Raw genomic sequence first — 12,347 nt, 5'->3', positions numbered from 1 at the left:
CACCCCCACAAGATAACCCCACTGATCCTGGGGACATTGCAGACAGGAGGGAGGTAGGTGCAGCCACCAGCACTACTGTCACCGCCACAAGGTAACCCCACTCTCACTAGAGACACTGCAGACATAAGGGAGGCAAGTTTAGCTGCCGACACTGCTGCCACTCTCATGAGGTAACCTTGCTGCTGCTGCAGACATTGCAGACATAGGGAGGGAGTTACAGCCACCAGTGCTGCTGCTGCCATGATGAGTTAAATCCACTACCACTGTGGACATTATAGCAGTGTGGGATGCCTCTGTGGACACTGCATTCAAGCAGGTGGCTGCTGCAAATGCCACTGCTGCAGTCACTGCCACCACCAGTACTTCCAGGCAGCCACCATCATTGTGTGAACAGCCTGCCACTGCTGGAGCAACTGCTGCCATGACTGTAGCCTGCCAAAGTCACAGCCACAACAACCGCCACCACAAGGGCATCCTACTATACAGCAGCAGCTACAGCAGCCACTGCCTCTGTGCAGGTGGACCACAATCACTTGACTGAACTGACACAAGGAAGATCACCAGTGGAATCCAGGGAAAGGGAATAACAGAAGCAACTGCTCTACCAAATGACTAGACATCAATATAGAAAAATTAAAATATGAAAAAAAAAAAGAAAATACGAGTTCACCAAAGGAATACAATAACTCTCAAGAACCAGATCCTATAGAGCAGGAAATACTTGAGATGACTGAAAAGAAATTCTGATTAAAAATCTTAAGGAAACTCAATGAGATATAAGAAGACACAATTAGATGACAAAAAGAACTGAACAAAACTATCCAGGATATGATGGAGGAAATCTACAAAGAGATTAATACTCTAAAAAGAATGTAGCAGAACTAATAGAACTGAAGGAGTCATTCAACAAAATAATAAACACAACCAAGAGCTTAAGCAGTAGGTTAGAGAAAGCAGAAGAAAGGATTTCTGATCTTGAAGACAGTCTCTTTGAAATAACTCAGGTAGACAAAAAAAAAAAAAAAGAAAGAAAGAAAAATAATTTTAAAAAGTGGAGAAAATCTAAAAGAGATAGCAGACAACCTTGAGCTCACAAATACCTGAATCATGGGTATTCCTAAATGGCAGGAGAAAGGAAAAGGCATTGATAACATATTCAATGAAATAATATCAGAAAACTTTCTAGGTACAGGGAGAGACACAAACCTTCAGATTCAGGAGGCTCAAAGATCCCCAAAGACATTCAATCTGAAAAGGTCCTCTCTGAGGCACATTATAGTCAAACCAACAAAACTCAAAGACAAAGAGAGAATCCTAAAAACAGCAAGAGAAAAGAGTCAAGTCACCTTGGGAGTTCCCATCAGACTAACAGCAGACCTCAACAGAAACTCTACAGGCCAGAAAAGAATGGGATGATATATTTAAAATACTAAAAGAAAAAAACTGCCAGCCAAGTATACTATACCCAGCAAGGCTACCATTCAGAAATAAAGGAGAAATGGTGTTATTTCCCAGACAAACAAAAACTGTGAGAGTTCACCACCACAAAACCAGCCCTAGAAGAAACCCTCAAGGAAGTCCTGCATCTGGAATCCAAAAAACAGTAATCACTTCCATGAATGCACAAGAAAGAGCAAAACCCACTGGTAGAACAAAAATGCAAAGGAGAAAAAGAAAGAAACTTGTATTTTACCACCTCCAAAACCCAACACATACCAAAAACAAACTTTTCCCTTTTTTTCTGAAAGGGAAAGAAAGAAACAAAAGATATTTAAAACATCTGAATAAAAATCATTAAAATGCCAGAAATAAGACAATACCTTTCAGTAACAACCCTAAACATAAATGGATTAAATTCCCCACTCAAAAGACACAGCCTGATGATTGGATTAAAAAGCTAGACCTGGGCCGGCCTGGTGGCGCACTGCTACAGTGTGCCGCTTGGGAGCGCTGCGGCGCTCCCGCCGAGGGTTTGGATCCCACATACAGACCGGTTTCCGCTCACTGGCTGAGCAAGGTGCAGGCGCAGCACCGAGGGTTGCGATCCCGTTGCCGGTCCAGTACGGGCACGACACTGAGGGTTGCGATCTGTTGCCAAACACGAAAAAAGACAAAAAAAAAAAAAAAAAAGCTAGGCCCAACAACATACTGTCTTCAAGAGATTCACCTCACCTGTAAAGACACTCACAGACTAATAGTGAAGGGATGGAAAAAGATATACCAAGCTATGCATACCAAAAATGAGTAGGAGTAGCTACTGTTATATCAGATAAAATAGACTGTAAGCCAAAACTGTAAAATGAGACAAAGAAGGCCACTATATAAGGATAGAGGGATCTATCCAGCAAGAAGACATAACAATCATAAATATGCATGTACCTGACATTGGATTACCCAGACTTATAAAGCAAACACTATTAGACCTAAGGAAAGAGATAGACCCAAATACAACAATAGCTGGGGACCTGAACATCCCTCACTCAACATTGGACAGATTATCTAAGCAACAAATCAAAAGAGAAACACAGGATTTAAACTACACTTTAGACCAATAGGACCTGGCAGATATCTATAGAACAATTTATCCAACAACCAAAGAAATATATTCTCCTCATCAGTATTTGCAACTTTCTCCAGACCACATGTTAGGTCACAAATCAAACCACAACAAATTTAAACAAATTAAAATCATTTCAGGCATCTTCTCAGACCACAACAGATTAAAACTAGAAATCAATAACAAGCAAGACCCTGAAAACTATAAAAATGCATAGAAATTAAACAACAGGCTCCTGAATGACATATGGTTCCAAGAAGAAATTAAGCAGGAAATCAAACAATTTCTCAAACTAATGAAAATAAAAACACATCACACCAAAATCTGTGGGATGCTTCAAGTGCAATACTAAGAGGGAAGTTCATTGCAATAAACACCTACATTGAAAGAACAGAAAGATTTCAAATAAACAACCTAAGGCTACACCTCAAACAACTGAAGAAACAAGGACAATCCAATCCCAAAATTAGTAGATGGAAACAATTAAGATATCAGCAGAACTAAATGAAATAGAGACCCAAAAAATGATACAAAAGATCAATGAAACAAAAAGTTGGTTTTTTTAGAAGATAAACAAAATAGACAAATCATTAGCTAGGCTAACTAAAAAAAGAAGAGAGAAGACCCAAATAACAAAAAGTAGAAATGAAAAGGAGACATAACCAATACCCAGAAATACAAAGTATCATTAGAAACTATTATAAATTGTACGCCAAAAAAAATTGAAAACCTGCAGGAAATGGATAAATTTCTGGACACATACAAACTCCAAGACTGAATTGAGAAGTCATAGAAAACCTGAACAGATCAATAACAAGCAACAAGATTGAAGCAGTAATCAGCAATCTCCCAACAAAGAAAATCCCATGACTGGATGGCTTTACTGCTGAACTCTACCAAACCTTTGAAGAGGAATTAATACCAATTCTTTTCAAGCTATTCCAGAAAATTGAAACAGAGGCCATTCTGCTAGACTCATTCTATGAAGCCAGCATCACACTATTATGAAAACCAGACAAAGGTACAACAAAAAAAAAAGAAAGAAAATTATAGGCCAATATCTCTGATGAACATAGTCACAAACACCCTCAATAAAATATTAGCATATGGAATACAGCAGTGCTTCAAAAAGTGTACACCATGATCAAGTGGGATTCATCCCAAGGATGCAAAGATGTTTCAACATATGCAAGTCAATAAATTTCATACACCACATCAACAAAATCAAGGACAAAAACTGTATGATTATCTCAACAGATGCAGAAAAAGCATTTGACAAAATTCAGAATCCCTTCCTGATAAAGACTCAGCAAATTAGGTAAAGAAGGAAATTATCTCAACACAATAAAAGCCATATATGACAAGCCCACCATCAATATCATTCAGGAACAAGACAAGGATGCTCACTCTCACCACTCCTATTTAACATAGTATTGGAAGTACTAGCCAAGCCAATCAGGCAAGAGAAAGAAATAAAGGACATCCAGATTGGAAAAGATGAAGTCAAATTATCCCTGTTTGCAGATGACATAATACTATATATAGAAAAGACTCTACAAAAAACCTCTTAGAGCTGACAAATGATTTCAGTAAAGTTGCAGGATACAAAAACAGCATGTGAAAATAGTAGCATTTTTATACTCCAACAACAACTAGCAGAAAAAGAAATCAAAAAAGCTAGCCCATTAACAATATCACCAAAAGAGAAAAAGAAAAAAAAAAAAAACCTAGGAATCAATTTAACCGAGGAGGTGAAAGATCTCTACAACAAGAACTACAAATCACTGTTAAAAGAAATTAAAGGGAATACAAAATGATGGAAGGACATTCCATGCTGTTGGATTGGAACAATTAACATTATGAAAATGTCCATACTACCCAAAGCATGTACAAATTCAATACAATTCCCATCAAAATAACAATGACATTCTTCACAGAAATAGAAAAAACAATCCTAACATTCATATGGAACAACATATAGCCAAAGCAATCCAAAGCAAAAACTATAAAGCCAAAGACATAACACTGCCTGCCTTCAAACTATACTGCAAAGCTATAGTAAACAAAATAACATGGTACTGGCATAAAAACAGAAACTCAGACCAATGGAACAGAGAACCCAGAAATCAACCCAAAACCTACAGCCAACTGATCTTTGATAAAGGCACCAAGAACATACACTGGGGAAAAGACTGTCTCTTCCATAAATGGTCCTGGGAAAACTGGATGTCCATATGTAGGAGAATGAAACTAGACCCATACCTCCAGGCATATATCAAAATCAACTCAAAATGGATTAAGGACTTAAATATGAGACCTGACATTATAAAACTACTAAAAGAAAACATAAGGGAAACACTTTAAGAAGTAGGACTGGGCAAAGACTTTATGAATGTGACCCCTAAAGCACAGGTAACAAAAGGAAAAATAAACAAATGGGATTATATAAAACTAAAAAGCCTCCACACAGAAAAAGAAGCAATTAACAGAGCAAAAATACAACCCACAGAGTGGGAGAAAAGATTTGCCAATTAAGCATCCGAAAAGAGTTAATATCCAGAATATACAAGATACTCAAACAACTTAGGAACAAAACAAATAACCTGATTAAAAATGGACAAAGGAGCTGTATAGTTATTTCTCAGATACAAATGGCCAACAGACACATGAAAAAATGCTCAACATCACTCAGCATCAGGGAAATGCAAATCAAAACCACGTTGCCATATCATCTCACCCCAGTTAGACTGGCTATTATCAAAAAGACTGAGAATAACAAATGCTGGCAAGGATGCAGAGAAAGGGGAACACTCCAACCCTGTGGGACTGTAAATTGGTGCAGCCATTATGAAAAACGGTATGGATGCTCCTCAAACAACTTCAGATATAACTTCCATAAGATCCAGCAATCCCACTGCTGGGTATATACCCTAAGGAATAGAAATCATCATGTCAAAGGGACATCTGCACTACCATGTTTATCACAGTACTATTTACAATAGCCAAGAGTTGGAACCAACCTAAGTGTTAATTGTCAGGTGACTATATAAGGAAAATATGGTATATTTACACAATGGAATACTACTCTGCCATAAAAAAGAATTAAATACTGTCATTCACAGCAACATGGATGAACTTAGAGAAAATCATGTCAAGTATAACAAACCAGGCACAGAAAGAGAAATAGTGCATGTCCTCATTCATAAGTGAGAGCTAAAAAATAAATAAATTGTAAAAAGAAAGATACAACAACCACAATAATACATTGAACTTTCAAAAGGAGAGAATAGAGATGAGGGTGCCAGAGGTGGGAGATGGGGAGGGACAGGGGAATAAGAGAGGAATTGGTAAAGGGTGTGACTAATGTGGTCTGGACATGGTCAAAGTTGAGCTCTACAAGTTCTTCCCCTAACAGGCTCTCACGGGAGACAAGGTGCTTTGTATGCTTCACTAGCCCAAAGGGAAATGTCCGCTCTCAAGGCTGAGCCCTGAGGAAGCCCCATCTTGCACTTCAGTCACAGCTGGTAACAAATGTAAAAAGTTGACCAAAGTTTCTCCCCAAAGCATTTGTCCAAAAGTTGGGGAGATGAGAAGCCATTGAGATGTAGGGATCAATCTCAACTTTGGCTGCATATTAGAATAATCTGGGGAAGTTTTCAAACATACTAGTCCTCAGAATCCATTTCAGACTAATCAAATTAAAATTAAAAGGAGGACTGGGTAATTGTTTTAAAGCTCCTCAGATCCTGGTATTTGAGTAGGGTTGAGAACCACTGGTCTGGATAGTGACCAGCAAGACATAAAGGGGTGCTTAGTGCCATGGGAGCTGCTTTCTGTCTTCGAAATGACAGACTCCCATGCGTCTGTGCCTTTGCACATGCTGTTCTCTCCTCTGCAATGCTCTTCCCCATCCCTTTATTCTACCTACAAAAATCCCATTTATTCTTCAACATCAAGTGCAAATGTCACTTACCCTGTGAAGTCTCTTGATTTTCTCAGGAACAGTTGCTTCAGCATCTACCAGGAGCCAGACACATTAAGCCAAACTATTTTCCTTAGTGGGGATTCAGGAAGGGAATCCCCATGTCTCCAGCAGCCATCTGTGTCCCTTAGCTTAGCAAATTCTGAAAGTGTCTTGATCCCTTTTTCTCCAGATAAAGAAATTCAATTACCCATTATCAGAACTGCTCTACCTAATACCAAAATGCTTAATAATGAGTGCTTTTGTATGGAGTAAACTGCACAGCTTGTGAAAACCCCCTCCAAACATCTGGCAGGAGGCCCAGCAGAAGTGAGGCTGGAACCTCTAATGATGGCAACATGTAAACAAGTGTTTTGTTTCTACTGAAAGTCATTAACTTCTAGTGTCAGCCTTATCCCCAGAGGTCTGGTTCCTCAGCCTTGCAAAGGTTTCTGAGAAACAGCAGCTGGAGTGGGGACTGTGCACATCCAAGGGTGGGAGTAGGGAGGGTCAGGCCTGTCACTGTCAACCTGGAGAGGCAGGAGGTGATGCCTCTAATGAAAGAGACTGGATCTGGGACGCCTATTCTCGTTTCAGGGACTCCAATGCTGAGCAAGGATTGACTCTCAACTGCGCCACTGGCTGGCTGTGTGACCTTGGATAGGAAGCCTCAGTTTCGCTGTCTGTCAAATGGAGTTAACAAAGGCCCTAGTTCACTGGGCAGTTATGAGAAGTATGTGAGGAAATATGTGCCAGTAAGGCTTCTGGCACAGCACTGCCTTACAGAAATTCTTTGAAAATTTCTTTCTCCATTCTTCCCTTTAGATATTTCCAACTAAGACCTAGACCAGTCAGATGACCCTTTTCCTAACTCAGTAAGTAAAGCCTAATTGACCCCATGATTACTGGGCTAAAGTTTGTGATGTTTGTGTACATAAATACTTAAATAAAAACCCATAAGGGAACAGCTGAATTTTTATTCTCTTGGACCATTAACAAATACTGGTCCAAATAGCAATTCATTCAATCAGCATTAATTGAATAACTACTATGTCCCAGGTACAATGCACATTAAGATGATTTAAAAGTGTGTCTGCACCTGAGTTCTCCAGAAGGCAGACACTGAGACAGACAGTGGGCAGAAGATATTAAGAAGTGCACTTAGGATCCATACCAGTGAAAAGGAGATGTTATGGACTGAACTGTGATCCCCCCAAATTCATATGCTGTAGCCCTAACCTACAATGTGACTAATTAAGAAGTGCACTTAGGATCCATACCAGTGAAAAGGAGATGTTATGGACTGAACTGTGATTCCCCCCAAATTCATATGCTGTAGCCCTAACCTACAATGTGACTGTATTTGGAGACAGGATCTTTAAAAAGATAATTAAGTTTAAATAGTTCATAAGGGTGGAGCCAAAATTTGATAGGCTGATGTCCTTACAAGAAAAGGAAGAGACACCAGAGATCTCTCTCTCCACACCTCGTAAAGGAAAGGGCATGTGAGGACACAGAGAGAATATGGCCATCTACAAGCCAGAAAGAGAGCCTTCACCAAAAACCAACCCTGCTGGCATCTTGATCTTGGACTTCCAGCCTCCAGGACCGTGAGAAAATAAATTTGTGTTGTTTAAACCACCCCGTCAGTGACATTCTGTTCTGGCAGCCTGAGCTACACCTTCTGTCACTATTATAAGAGCAGATATCTATTACATTTCTGATTGCAGTGCTGGCAGGATATAGGCTTCCCTGGGTCCATGAGGATCTGTTCCAGGAGTTACAGTATGGCGATGTCTTTGCAAGGATGCTATAACCAATTCTAAGATGAAAAGATCAAATCTCCCATCACCACCAGAACTCTGAGGTGACATTTAAATTGAGACCCAAATAACAGGAATCATTCAATCTTCAGACAACTTGGGAGACCAGCATTTCAAGCAGGAGGAAAAAGTGGGTGCAAATGCCCTGAGACAGGACTGAGCTTGCCAGTGTTTCTGGAGACAGAAAGAAGGCCGGTGTGTTTGGGGCAGATGAGCAGGGGGTGGTAGAGAACAACAGAAGAATAATAAGACATAAGACACAAGGACCGAGAAGCAGGAGAGAAGAGACAGACCATCCAGGCCCTATAGGCCATGATAAGGGGTTTGGCTTTTATTTGTAGCATAATGCAGAACCGTTGGATAGCTTTAAGCAATAGAGAAATGTAGTGTGATATAAGTGTCTGAGAGATTACTGTGACTTCTGAGTGAAGAATAAACTATTGGTATCAAAAATGAAAGCAGAGAGACTCAGTCCACTTTCTACTGAATGTCTGGCCTAGTGATTTGGCTCCTGTTTCCAACCCCAAATTTTCTGCTGAGCAATTCAGATTGTCTAGTTCCTTCTACCTCCACCCCAGGTTCCTCTAGACTCAACCTGTCCTGTTGTTAGCCACTTCAACCACCTGCCACCTGCCCAAGTGGCTCTACACAAGTTGGGATCAAATGGGTCTTCTGGATCCCCAAAAGGCAGTGGTTTGGCTCATAACTGTCATTTGTAAAACTCAAAGTTGTCAATTGCAAAATCCATGGAAGCAGAGCAAGAGTTGATACTGTTCATTAAGGTCTCTCTAATGCCACAGAGTAGGAGCTCCAAAGACATTGGTTGGGTGAATGGACCGGTACAGATGTGCGGGATGCTTATTGCCGTCCTGGGTTGGAGGGAACCTCCACTGACGGAAGAATCATGGGGAGCTGCCACCCAGCAAACACCACCTTATCCTAAAGGCTCCATGCTGGCTGGGGTGAAGCTGCCCAGAGGCTCCTCCTTGGATCAGGTGGGACCCACTAGGCTGCTAGACTGGTTCATTAGTGGCTTGACATTGCACATCTGCAATTGTGTAATTTCTATGGTAACTGCTTCCTCCCAGCCATAATGAGTGCTCATAACTATGTTTTATATAAAGTCAATTATGCATAGGCACAGAGCTTGTAAAGGGCCACTGATTCTAAACTGTGCTGGGGAGTCTGTGGTATACCATCCTGTTACCCATATAGATCCACCATCACTGTGGGAGAGATTTGAATTGACAAATGATGGGTAAGTTGGGAGAGTAGGAAGTTGTAAGGGCAGGACTCCCAGCAGCCCAGGAAAGGTTTCTGTGAAATGTTTGTCTCTTAAAGAATCCTGGTACCAACCTGTTAGAATTCCAGACTTAGAGCTTGATGAGAACATTAGGTCTAGGAGAGAGTCACTTTTTGAAGCTGTTTTCCATTTTCTTAAAACTCTCTTTTACTCTTTCATATTTGTATATAAATATATAAACATATACAATATATGATTCTGCTTTTATTGAAAAATTGTTTTAAAAAGGAGGCCATATAGGGGGTTGGCAATATGACAGTAAAGGATTTTAAAGGACAAGCATAAGGTCTAACTCTATAGACTTGGTTCCTATTGTCATAATTACCACTTACTAGCTATGTTACCTTGAATCATATGAGTACATCACTTCCCTAGGTCTGTCTCCTCCTTCATAAAATGGGAGCACCATACCTCCATTTTTGGCAGAGTTATTTTAAGGATTAAAACATAACAATAACAACATGTATAGAGACTTTTTATTTTCAGGCACTTGTGAATGTGTCAATTCATTTTAACCTTCTCAACAGCCCTTTGTCATGGGCACTAGTGACATCCCTGGTTTTAAAATGTAGACACTGAGAGGTTAGGAGGTTGGTGCAAGGTCACAGAGCTGGTTAGTGAAGGAGGCAGAATTCAAGCCTAGACAGTCTGACCCCAGAACTAAAGAACCCAGCCTCGTACCCAGAGCAGAGTAAACCCAAATAAACAGCAGTGCTGGTCATCGTTTTATCAGCAGCAGGCCAGCTCCATGTACAAATCTTTGTTACTATCATTGGACCTTAAGTATGGCTCAAGGTCCTCTTTAAAGGGTCTAAAATGACACTGAGAACCTCGGAAGGGCAGAGTCAGTGCCTGGTGCCCCCAAACAGCTCCATGTACAAATCTTTGTTACTATCATTGGACCTTAAGTATGGCTCAAGGTCCTCTTGAAAGGGTCTAAAATGACACTGAGAACCTCGGAAGGGCAGAGTCAGTGCCTGGTGCCCCCAAAGCTTGATCCCTGGGCTACTGAGGGACAGAAAGAGCCGCTCCCTGTGAGACAGAAACAATGATGGAAGGCAGGAGACCTGGACACTAGTCCCTGACTGTCGCCTGCTGACCATGGGATGCCAAGCACGATCAGCTGCCCCCAAGGATCTGCTCAGGGGATGGCAGGGCCAGTGTGGCTCTGCGATGCAGACATGAAGCATAAAGTGCATGGAGGAGAAGCCAGGATGCTCACACTGACATGTGTCTTGGACTAAGCAAGGGATCCTGGGCCCCATATTGCCTGGGTTTTCTTCCTGGAGGTCACCCACCATGTTTGGATGGTCCAGCTTCTTAATCCTGAGGTAGTCACAGGCTCAAATGCAGAGAACTTGGAAGACAGGGTCAGGGAGCCAGAGCTCTGCCCAGCCCACCAGGAGTCTGTGGCATACCCGGTTAATTCTGTGGCATGCCTCTGCTCTCAGTTTTCCCACGTGTAAAATCAGGGTGTCAACTAAACAAATTTTTATGCCTCTAACATCTTGAAAATTCCATGTCCCCAAGCCTTACTTCATCCACAGCCATATACTAATATCCTTGGGGCAGAGAGATTTCATTTAGGTCAAACGATTTCCCTGCACATAAACAGGAGTGAAACAAAGGCCCCCTTTCTGTGAGTTGTTAGCTGTCTCTCACACACAGGCACACGCACACTCACACACATGCTCATACACCCTCATAATGCTTATACAGCCCACCCGCCACCCCAGTCATGCACAAAGGCACGCACACACTGGCGCACAGAGGCACAAACACCTGGACTCTCTAAGCTGCTCCTTCCCCCCACCCCCATTCTTGCTCACTCCCCGCCCCCACCCCCTAACAACTCCCCTGCTGGGAAGCAGAGCTAGCCTTGCCCGCCACTGAGTTACCTAAGCTGATGGCCTGGTGCCACCCAATGGTCAGGATTAGAACTGCATCCTTGGTTCCAAGACCCAAAAGGGATTGGAAAGAGCCCAAGGACATTTAGTCCATCCCTCTCCCTCTAATGAGGCTGCATCCAAAGCTCCTAAGACAGATGAAGCTGTCTATGGTCCTTAAAACCTTTCAAACAAGAATTTCCTTACATGACACCCTTAGTTCTTTCCAAAAGTCAGGGATTGCCATTGACAGTCTGACAGTCTGACAGCCTTGGGGTAGACCCTAAAATTACTGGATATGAACTGTGTGCTCAGCACCACTCTCAAGGCTCTGTCTGCAGTGTCTTTTTATTCCTCACAACTACTGTCTTTTCAGGGCATGTATTATTGTCCTCATTTTAAAGAGCTATGACCAAGAAGGAATGGCACTAAGATATGACTCCAGTTCTGTCTGACTCTAAAGCCAGTGCTATTTTCAGCAGCCTCTTGGCCATCCTGGATTTCAGTTTTGTTATTCATACACAATCTGTTCCACTCATTCATTCATTCCTTCCATGAGGATTGATTGAGCATCTATTATGGGCCAGGATCCGGTTAGGGGCTGAGAATTTAGCAAGCACCAAGGTGTGGCTCTTGCCCTTAAGGAGCTCCACGTCTTCTTGTCTTCCTAGATCCCTGACTCTATGACCTTAGCAGCTCTTCTTCACCAAGTTGAACAAAGGTCCTGAGGAGAGACCAAGGGGAGAAAAGTGAACAAGCTCTAGTCCACAGTGATGAGGCAGCCAGCCCGCAGAGGAGGAGGCATCAGTGTCCTCAC

The sequence above is a fragment of the Galeopterus variegatus genome, unplaced genomic scaffold (genome assembly GCF_000696425.1).
Source record: "Galeopterus variegatus unplaced genomic scaffold, G_variegatus-3.0.2 Scaffold1124, whole genome shotgun sequence".
NCBI classification, from domain to species: Eukaryota; Metazoa; Chordata; class Mammalia; order Dermoptera; family Cynocephalidae; genus Galeopterus; species Galeopterus variegatus.
The sequence above is the reverse complement of the archived record's forward strand: the minus strand, read 5'-3'. Positions refer to the sequence as shown.